This window comes from Apium graveolens, chromosome 2 (genome assembly GCF_009905375.1).
Source record: "Apium graveolens cultivar Ventura chromosome 2, ASM990537v1, whole genome shotgun sequence".
In the NCBI taxonomy this organism is placed as follows: domain Eukaryota; kingdom Viridiplantae; phylum Streptophyta; class Magnoliopsida; order Apiales; family Apiaceae; genus Apium; species Apium graveolens.
This window is the reverse complement of record NC_133648.1, coordinates 198,290,726-198,302,409: the sequence shown is the minus strand read 5'-3', so window position 1 is coordinate 198,302,409 and position 11,684 is coordinate 198,290,726. Positions and strand designations below refer to the sequence as shown.

At 36.4% G+C, this 11,684-nt stretch overlaps 1 non-coding gene across 1 annotated transcript; it reads left to right on the top strand.

Moving 5' to 3' along the window:
- The first annotated feature begins 336 nt into the window (after nucleotides 1-336).
- LOC141710366 (small nucleolar RNA R71) lies at nucleotides 337-443 on the top strand. Its single transcript, XR_012570891.1, has one exon. It is a non-coding gene; the product is annotated as a small nucleolar RNA R71 (small nucleolar RNA).
- The last annotated feature ends 11,241 nt before the right edge of the window (nucleotides 444-11,684 follow it).

Sequence of the window (11,684 nt, the reverse complement as noted above, 5' to 3'; positions counted from 1 at the left end):
GCGCATTGCTCCGTTATATGCGGACCTGCACACAACTCACAAACACTAATTATCTGCTTAACACCATAGTTAGCCAGATAATCGATCTTCATAGACAACGCCTTTAGTTGAGCAGTGATAGCTGTAGCTGTATCCACTTCAAGAACTCCTACTACCTTGCCCTATGGACATCTCTGGGTTGGATACTGATATTTATTAGCAGCCATCAGTTCAATTAGATCATAAGCTTCCTTATAGCTCTTTGCCCATAATGTTTCACCTGATGCTGCATCAAGCATGGGTTTGGAATGTGCTCCCAACCTATTGTAAAAATAAGTGATGATCATCCAATCAGGCATTCCATGATGAGGACACTTCCTAAGCATTTTCTTGTAGCGCTCCCAAGCTTCATATAGTGATTCTCCCGTTTGCTGCGCAAATTGAGTAATAGCGTTTCGGAATGCAGCTGTCCTCGCCATAGGGAAGAATTTAGTGAGAAACTTTTGAGCAAGATCTTCCCAAGTAGTAATTGAACCAGCTGGTAAAGAGTATAACCAGCTCTTAGCATTGTCCCTCAGAGAGAATGGGAATAGTCTCAGCTTCACAGCATCTTCAGAAACACCGTTGAACTTGAAGGTGTCACAGATCTTGTTAGGTCCCAATGTGTTTGTAGAAGGGGGGGTTGAATACAAACAGTACCGAATAATCGAATTAAATGCGGAATAAAAAATGTGAAACAAAATTCAAGTTAAATAAGAATATTATTAAACTTGAAAGGTGTTACAACAACTGTATCGATTACAAAGAATTAATCTCAAATTAATTATCACAAATTTAGAATAAATTCGACATGAACTTTTTCTATTTTTGCAATAATTAGAATCAAATGCTAAACGCGATTTGAGATTAAGTTCTAGGGATTTTAATCCGCTAGATTGTTACACAAGAGCAAGATAAAGATTTCTAGTGGATTGGATTTAACTTTACAATCTAGAAATTTAATCTTGAAGTATGCAGATGAAAAGATGAAATATTTCTTCTTGTTTTTCTTTTCTGCTTTTTTCTTGACTTCTGTGTTCTGGTCTATTGAGTTGCTGCTTCTCTGCTTCTTTTTTTAATCAACAGCCGAATAGAATTGAATTGGCATGACAATCCTATAGCTGGCAAGACTTTCGGTAGGACAATGGATTGAACTAGCAAGACAATCTGAATGAACTGGCATGATAATCAGAATGAACTAGCAATACAATCCTTCTCCTAGTGTAACTTTCGGTGAGACTATTGAAAATGGCCTAGCATGACAATCGGTATGACAATCCTGATTGTCATGCTAGTTCATTTTCAATTGTCTTGCTGATTTAATGCAGATTTTAATCCAATTTAAATTCTGAAAATTCCTAAAATTAATTCAGAATTAATTAATCAATTAATTCAATTAATAAATAAATTATTCTTCGCAGATATAATTTATTTTCTTAATTAAATTAGATGACTTAATTAATTAATAGAGAATTAATTCTAGTCTTCAACAGCACCCATCCTTCTGCAGATCTTCTGAAAATCACTGAAAATTATGAATCAATTCCACCACTTCAACGTTGACACTCGATGTACTGTCTGGTTCATGAGTGACTAACTTCCGTGACGTTTCTTCATGTCTTGACTTTGATACTTTGATTTTCTTCAGATTAAATCCTTGTAATTAATTGATACCCTGGCGAGATCTCTGTCACTTGATTAAATCCACGATCTTGATTTATATCACTGAGGCATGATCAACTTCTTGAACTTCTTCCAGTGAATTAACTCCTCAAGTCTGTAGATGAACCTTGTTTCTGAATCCTTTGACAGATATTACTTTGCGAGATCTCTCTGACGGTAGATCCACTATTTACTTATTACATTCTTATTTGAGTTGAGTTGAATCCTCGAATATACAAATAGGCTATGACATATGACTTACAGATCTCAATGAAATCCCTAATGTGCATATTGGGATCTTCCGTTGAAGAACCCCCAAACTGGATTGAATTCTGTACCCATTGAATTATGCCAGGCTTGATCTCAAAGGTATTAGCTGTGATAGATGGCCTGACAATGCTAGATTGAATGTTATTGATCTTGGGTTGAGAAAAATCCATCAAGGCTTTTGTTCGTGCTGCTGGATCTCCCATTGTAATGAGTACCTGAAACATAAACAAATAAACCATGAAAGTAAAAGAATCCGAGTCAGTGAACTTTAACGACCACTAATGACAAGCACATAAACTAAAAATTAACACCGAGTCCCCGGTAGCGGCGCCAATAACTTATTAGGGCAAAAACACGTGCTAATATTCACGCAAGTATACGTGTTCGCAAGTAGTATAAGATATAAATCAGATTCGTTCCCATAGAGACTGGTTTAGGTTAAGTTCAATTTATGCACCTATGCAATAATGTATGGTTATCGCTCAATGCTAAGACAAATAAAAAATTGGGTTTTTATTAAACTAAGAGATTATACTAAATAACATTAACTAAGAGAATTGAGGTTGAATTAATATATATGACAAACATGGGATTCTAACTTCATTAAATACTTCATTCAAAGTCATTGTTCTTAACCTTAGCATGTGATGGTGATGACACTAATCAGATAACACGAAACTGATAAATGCCAACTTTCGTTGTACGAATACCATACTACCAAGCATCCACAAAAGAGATAGAAGCTGAATATGTTTCAATTATATTGAGACCCTATATGTCTATAGAATTTGACAACATAACGGTTTAAGCACAAGTTATCCATAATGATTACATAGGGCAAGTAAAACGGTTAGAGTTACCTACTAATCATGCATACAATACATGAACCTATGCTAGCATGACAAGTTCTAAACCTCTATATTCACTGTCGCTTCAATAGAGATTAACACGTTATCTTATATGTTAGCTACGCACATAAGACGAATAAGCACAACCAATACTAAGATATCATACAATCACCACATACCAAGATATCAAAACAATTAACTATTGAAATACATAAGTAAATCCGCTAGAATCCCATGATAACGATTAGCCCATAATAAAACTCATCGTCACCATGGGTTCCAATGAAAGCATGGTATAAACAAGGTCTTAATAAACTGAATAATAATTAAAGTACTAATAAATGAGATCTAGGTTCAACAAGAACGAAAACGAGCATCCAAAGTTACAACTAATTCAAAGAATCACAAGTTGAAAACAAGATCTTCTTTTTCGGAGTTGTTTTGTGCTTCTAGGTCTTCTCCTTGGTATCCCAATCTTTTCGGATGATGAAAACCCATTTTTTTAAGTATATATACGCCCATATTGGACATGGACCATTAAAATCGTCTAATTCCACTCAAAAAAGGCTTTTTCAGTGAAATCAGCGAAGTCAACCACGCATCATCACGCGACCGCCTCCACCAGCAGGCGGGGCACCTCCACCAGCAGGCGGGGCGCCTCCACTAGCAGGCGGGCGCCTGCAGCCTGTCTGGAAAAATTCTGACGAATCTTGTTTTGGCCATAACTTGAGTTCTACTCGTCAGAATTAGGCGATTCAACTGCCCACGCGAAGCTAACGAGATTCTCTACAACTTGACAACGGCCTTGGCTTCCAAATCTGATCAATTTTCATTATATTTCCTTTAAAAGCTCATTTCTTCATTTAAGTGATACCTGCAATGCAATAACACTAAAACACATCAAAATACCAACAACTTGAGTCTAAAACACCAATTTAAGGTTGTAATAAAGTGTTCCAAGTGGATATAAAATCCATTTATCAGTCAAACTCTTGAATCATCTGTCACTGGTGGACAAGGAATATGATCTTGAAGATTCAAATCTAAAATTCCTTTTAGCTCTTCCTGAAAATTGGGATTTGAAGTCTACTACCATAAGAAACAACTATGACCTTACTGAAACTACTCTTGATGAAATTTATGGTATGCTCAAGACTGATGAACTTGAGATGAATTAAAGGAGCAAGAGGTATGGAAAAAAGTTAAGGACATTTGCTCTTAAGGATGAGGAGGAATCTCCTAAAATGGATGCCTCAAAAAGGGGCAAAGGAAAGGCTCTCATCATAAAGTCTGATTCAGAGTCATCATATTCTGATGATGATGATTCAGAAACTGAAAGTTTACCTAAAATAGATGTTGATGAAGAGATGATGAAATTGTGTGCCCTTATGGTAAAGGGTATCACAAAGATAGCCTACAGGAAATTCATAAAAGGCAAGAAGTTTTCCAGGAAAAGTGGAAGTTCTGATAAGAAAGGTTTCAGGAAGTCTGAAGACAAAGGAGGAAAGTCTGATAGATGAGACAACTCAAATGTCAAATGATACAATTGTAGTTAGAAACAACAATGGTGTGGTGTAATGTACATTTTTAGGATCTTTTTCTTCCTCCCTTCTATTTCTCCCCCTTAGTTGAGGAATCCTCCAAACTATTACTTAAGCTTTTATCTCCCCCTTAAAGAAGGAATGTATGCCGTCGTCTGAAGGAGTTCTCATATTTCACTTGGTTGGAAAAGAAATAACAAGTGTTTCTCTTTCTTCCTCACTGTGAGTGTGTGATTCTGTTTTAGTGTACCTCACATGTGTTTCACTCTTCTCTCCACTCGTGTTTACACTCATTCTCACAAGTGTATCACTCTTCTCTCATAGCTCCATAATCCAGCTGTACCTGCAAGGAAAATCACCTTAGCCATCCTTAAGGAGGTCATAGGTGGTACAATGGGAGTTCGCAAATCCCCATCCTTGTTAAACTCGTCAGATGAATCTGAGTCATAATCTACAAGTTGCTAGTTTCCCTTTTAGGGTTCCAGATTTGAATTCTGGGAAGGTAAACAATGATCCAAAGAATTTAGCATAAGGATCAAAGTTCCCTTCTAATGCCTGTGAAGACATTTCCTTGTGACTCATCAGGTAATATCTGAATCATTGTCAACAAGTTGCCGATCTGCACCTATGTCAGATCCACTATCCGCAGATGTATCCAGGGGATTTAAGCCTGGGGAGGTAGACACTGACCACTGACATATGGCTTTTGGATCAGTATCCTCTCCTAACACCTGTAAAGGCAATTGGTCCACTAACGAACCTTGAACAATCGAATCTGACCTTAAAATGGTCGAAACTCTTGTTTCCGTCAACTCATCCTTTGAGTGTGTAACCGCTCCTTGTGCATCAAGAATTGATTATTTTTGAAGTGGTGACATTACATCGGATACCTTGGCCGACAGGCAGAATTCAATAGACGCACCCTGTTGAGAGAATGAATCTAGTAACTGTTTTTGTGCCTTTTCAGCCATTACATCTTTTTGAGAAGATGTATGGGGGCTAGCAGTTGTCTCGGTTTAAATACTACTCATCTATGTAGGAGACAGAGCTACTGGGTTGACTACAGAACCTTCCTTATGTGGTGCACTAGGAACTATCTCCCTCACGCTCATTCATACTACATTTAGTGGTAAGAGAGTGTTGGTTGGTTCTGTTTTTATGTTTGTCTTTACAGTCTGGGATAGACGTTGTGGGTTTTCAACCTCATGACTGTTAATGAAAGAAAGTCATTGGAGACTGAACCTGTAACACAGAACATATGGTAATAGAGAGAAAATGATTTATAATAGTGATTTCAAAAGATTTTACATGAAATAAGAAATCACTAATATAGAAAGAAGTTTGATTTTGTTTTTCAATATGAATGAGTTTTTGATAAAACATTGATCACTTAGGATAAAGTATAAGTAATTCTCATTCATATCAAAAGCTTACAAATATCTGCAACATAATGTTAACAAGATATCATTGACCGATACTTGTCAAGTACTTTAGATACTAATTGTTATGTTGCATAAGCAATATACCACTGCACATATAAAACAATATGATTGTGCTTAGTGATAAGATAGTTACTAATATGACGACTCTACTTAATCATATTAAACAATAACTTCAGTTAGAGTGTCATACCATGTTCTTGACGATTGCTTGAGTAGTACACTAGTTCATACCAACCTGAAGTGAGATTGTGAAGAAGAGATTGCATAGTCCAATAGATCCACAGCTGCAAAGTCCATGAACTGTGGTGCACTGACTTCCTCTTTTAACTCACCAACTAGGAGTACACTTGTACACATCTTACTAGAGTACAATTCCAAGTGTAATGTGCAGCAAGTGCCTGATATATCGTAATATTCTCAAGTCTCGTCACTGGTGCTATATGTTAGATACTGCTTCCTGATAATAACCTAGCACAATATATAAAATTTCACTGATAATATATCCAGCTTGCAAACAGCCATATCCCTCAGATAAACCTTTGCTGTTATCTCCAAAGGTAATCAGGGGGCCAGCTTTCTCAATCCATATTTGATAGCAGGGCTCTATCTCCGGTCATAATTCTTGATGATCCACTTGTCAAGAATCCACACTACCGGTTACACCTGTATACTGCCCTGCACTTCAAATGGATTAGACCTTCTTCGAAACCCAAACTTGGTTGGGCCCGGCACACTTGTAGAATTGTCCTTTGTCAGGCAAAATAACATTTTTAATTTTAATGGTCTCAACATCCTCAATGACTGAACATTTGACCTTGTAAACAGCCTTAACAAATTTCTATTTAAGCTTAGGCACAAATGTCTCCTTTCTAGCCTTAGAAGGACTAGCAGTCTTACACCTATCATATTTCTTGTTATTCACATGCTGACGAGGAGTAGTCTTATCATTAGACACATGCTTACCATTAAAATAAGCATACATCATATTAAAAGCACAAGACATACAATTAGAAACACCACATGCTTTATGAGAGTGATTAATAGCAGGCAATTTATGCATGGTAGACATGGCATTTTTGTTATCCAACTCATGTGTGTCTGAGTTAGTCTCAGTTGCTTTCACAACTTTGACTGGAACTTTCGACACACTTGACTTGGAAACAACCTTCTCATTAGCAAGATCTTCAGCACGTATTTCTTCTTGAATAACAGAAGAGGTCGCATCAAATGGTTCAGCAATTGATGCTTTATAGAGGGGTTCATCGACACCCTTAAGCACATGTGGTACTTCCCTCCCTTTAGCACAGACATGAGGATGGGAGTTTATGCCTAATTCTCCAATAGCAGCATTGTAATCATAACCTATTCCAGATGTTTGATTAACAGCTTGCTTACTGTAGAACTCATTAGCCTTCGAACAAGAATTGAAGTAGGCTCTAACCTTAGTCTCAAGACCGGTGATCTTGTCTTTGAGAATAGTTTCGAGTTTTCTATAACAGTCAACTCTATTCTCTAGAAAAGATACCTGTTCTTTTAATTTGTCTTGATTAATATGCACAAGTCTTAATTCATTGACCTCTTTCTCAAGGTCTGTGATCTGTAAACTTAACAGTTCATTATCACGACGTGCACAATCTAAGTTACCTCTTAGATGATAAACCATTTCAGCATCAGAAAGTTTTACCTCTATTCTTGATGATGAAGCTTTTCCATCAATAGCCATAAGAGCAAGATTTCCTTCATCTTCATCTTCACTGTCAGTATCATCCCAGCTTCTTCCCTTTGCTAGATAAGCCCTTTCAGAGTTCTTTCTTACTTGCTTTGGCTTTCTACATTCTGTGGCAAAGTGTCCCAACTCATTGCAGTTATAGCATCTGATGGTGCTCCGATCAACCATCCCTGTTTTATATCCACCACTGCTGGTGTTAGAGGATGAAGATCCACCTTTCTGGAATTTGTTGTAGTTGGACTTGTACTTAAGCTTGGGATTCCTCTTGAATCTGACATGGGAGAATCTCTTGATAATTTGGGCCATTGACTCGTCTTCCAATTGCTCCAGCTCTTCTAAGGAATAAAAATCATCACTTGATTGATTTGTAGTAGGAGGATCATATTCTGCTACTAACATATTTTCCTCAGCCTTGGAACACTGTACCATTCTTTCCAATTGTTGAGATTGCTGTTGTTGTTGACCTTCAGCTACAAGTGCATTAGATGTGCTGACCATTCTATCCTTCCCGTAGACTTCCTTCTGTTGAATCTGCTCCAACTCATAAGTTTTTAACACTCCATAGAGCCTGTCCAAAGAAATCTCACTCAGATCTCTAGCTTCTCTAATGGCAGTGATTCTATGTTCAAGATGAGCTGGCAGTGTTAAAAGGAACTTTTTGTTGACCTCCCTGATTGAATAATACTTTCCATTGATGTTCAGGTTGTTGATCAACGCATTGTACCTCTCAAACACTTCAGTAATTCCTTCTCCTGGATTTGATTTAAAATATTCATACTCAGAGGTTAGGATCTCCAACTTGTTCTCCCTAACTTCCTCTGTGCCTTCATTAATTACCTCAATAGTTTCCCACATGTGTTTAGAATTTTTACAGTTCATCACATGTCTGTTCATCAAGGGATCAAGGGAATCAATTAATATTAATTGAAGGCTGGCATCCAAGGAGGCTTCTTCCTTCTCAGCAGGAGTAAAATCTTCGGGCTCTTTTGGATAGGTTCTAGCTTTAGTAGTCACCACACCATCTATTATTACCTCCGGTTCAATAACCATCGGAGTTTTTATACCTTTCTTTAACAAGTTTGAATATTTGGGATTTGCAACTTGTAAAAATAATAGCATCTTCTTCTTCCACATGATATAATTCTCTTTATCAAATTGTGGAATTTTAACGGTTCCAACTTTATGTGAAGTCATTATGAATTTTTGAATAAATAAAAATTCAAGGAGTTGAAAAATCACAAAAGTCTAGGATCTTGATTTGTTCGTTAATCAGAAGGCTCTGATACCAATTGTTAGGTCCCAATGTGTTTGTAGAAGGGGGGGTTGAATACAAACAGTACCGAATAATCGAATTAAATGCGGAATAAAAAATGTGAAACAAAATTCAAGTTAAATAAGAATATTATTAAACTTGAAAGGTGTTACAACAACTGTATCGATTACAAAGAATTAATCTCAAATTAATTATCACAAATTTAGAATAAATTCGACATGAACTTTTTCTATTTTTGCAATAATTAGAATCAAATGCTAAACGCGATTTGAGATTAAGTTCTAGGGATTTTAATCCGCTAGATTGTTACACAAGAGCAAGATAAAGATTTCTAGTGGATTGGATTTAACTTTACAATCTAGAAATTTAATCTTGAAGTATGCAGATGAAAAGATGAAATATTTCTTCTTGTTTTTCTTTTCTGCTTTTTTCTTGACTTCTGTGTTCTGGTCTATTGAGTTGCTGCTTCTCTGCTTCTTTTTTTAATCAACAGCCGAATAGAATTGAATTGGCATGACAATCCTATAGCTGGCAAGACTTTCGGTAGGACAATGGATTGAACTAGCAAGACAATCTGAATGAAATGGCATGACAATCAGAATGAACTAGCAATACAATCCTTCTCCTAGTGTAACTTTCGGTGAGACTATTGAAAATGGCCTAGCATGACAATCGGTATGACAATCCTGATTGTCATGCTAGTTCATTTTCAATTGTCTTGCTGATTTAATGCAGATTTTAATCCAATTTAAATTCTGAAAATTCCTAAAATTAATTCAGAATTAATTAATCAATTAATTCAATTAATAAATAAATTATTCTTCGCAGATATAATTTATTTTCTTAATTAAATTAGATGACTTAATTAATTAATAGAGAATTAATTCTAGTCTTCAACAGCACCCATCCTTCTGCAGATCTTCTGAAAATCACTGAAAATTATGAATCAATTCCACCACTTCAACGTTGACACTCGATGTACTGTCTGGTTCATGAGTGACTAACTTCCGTGACGTTTCTTCATGTCTTGACTTTGATACTTTGATTTTCTTCAGATTAAATCCTTGTAATTAATTGATACCCTGGCGAGATCTCTGTCACTTGATTAAATCCACGATCTTGATTTATATCACTGAGGCATGATCAACTTCTTGAACTTCTTCCAGTGAATTAACTCCTCAAGTCTGTAGATGAACCTTGTTTCTGAATCCTTTGACAGATATTACTTTGCGAGATCTCTCTGACGGTAGATCCACTATTTACTTATTACATTCTTATTTGAGTTGAGTTGAATCCTCGAATATACAAATAGGCTATGACATATGACTTACAGATCTCAATGAAATCCCTAATGTGCATATTGGGATCTTCCGTTGAAGAACCCCCAAACTGGATTGAATTCTGTACCCATTGAATTATGCCAGGCTTGATTTCAAAGGTATTAGCTGTGATAGATGGCCTGACAATGCTAGATTGAATGTTATTGATCTTGGGTTGAGAAAAATCCATCAAGGCTTTTGTTCGTGCTGCTGGATCTCCCATTGTAATGAGTACCTGAAACATAAACAAATAAACCATGAAAGTAAAAGAATCCGAGTCAGTGAACTTTAACGACCACTAATGACAAGCACATAAACTAAAAATTAACACCGAGTCCCCGGTAGCGGCGCCAATAACTTATTAGGGCAAAAACATGTGCTAATATTCACGCAAGTATACGCGTTCACAAGTAGTATAAGATATAAATCAGATTCGTTCCCATAGAGACTGGTTTAGGTTAAGTTCAATTTATGCACCTATGCAATAATGTATGGTTATCGCTCAATGCTAAGACAAATAAAAAATTGGGTTTTTATTAAACTAAGAGATTATACTAAATAACATTAACTAAGAGAATTGAGGTTGAATTAATATATATGACAAACATGGGATTCTAACTTCATTAAATACTTCATTCAAAGTCATTGTTCTTAACCTTAGCATGTGATGGTGATGACACTAATCAGATAACACGAAACTGATAAATGCCAACTTTCGTTGTACGAATACCATACTACCAAGCATCCACAAAAGAGATAGAAGCTGAATATGTATCAATTATATTGAGACCCTATATGTCTATAGAATTTGACAACATAACGGTTTAAGCACAAGTTATCCATAATGATTACATAGGGCAAGTAAAACGGTTAGAGTTACCTACTAATCATGCATACAATACATGAACCTATGCTAGCATGACAAGTTCTAAACGTCTATATTCACTGTCGCTTCAATAGAGATTAACACGTTATCTTATATGTTAGCTACGCACATAAGACGAATAAGCACAACCAATACTAGGATATCATACAATCACCACATACCAAGATATCAAAACAATTAACTATTGAAATACATAAGTAAATCCGCTAGAATCCCATGATAACGATTAGCCCATAATAAAACTCATCGTCACCATGGGTTCCAATGAAAGCATGGTATAAACAAGGTCTTAATAAACTGAATAATAATTAAAGTACTAATAAATGAGATCTAGGTTCAACAAGAACGAAAACGAGCATCCAAAGTTACAACTAATTCAAAGAATCACAAGTTGAAAACAAGATCTTCTTTTTCGGAGTTGTTTTGTGCTTCTAGGTCTTCTCCTTGGTATCCCAATCTTTTCGGATGATGAAAACCCATTTTTTTAAGTATATATACGCCCATATTGGACATGGACCATTAAAATCGTCTAATTCCACTCAAAAAAGGCTTTTTCAGTGAAATCAGCGAAGTCAACCGCGCATCATCACGCGGCCGCCTCCACTTCCACCAGCAGGCGGGGCACCTCCACCAGCAGGCGGGGCACCTCCACTAGCAGGCGGGCGCCTGCAGCCTGTCTGGAAAAATTCTGACGAA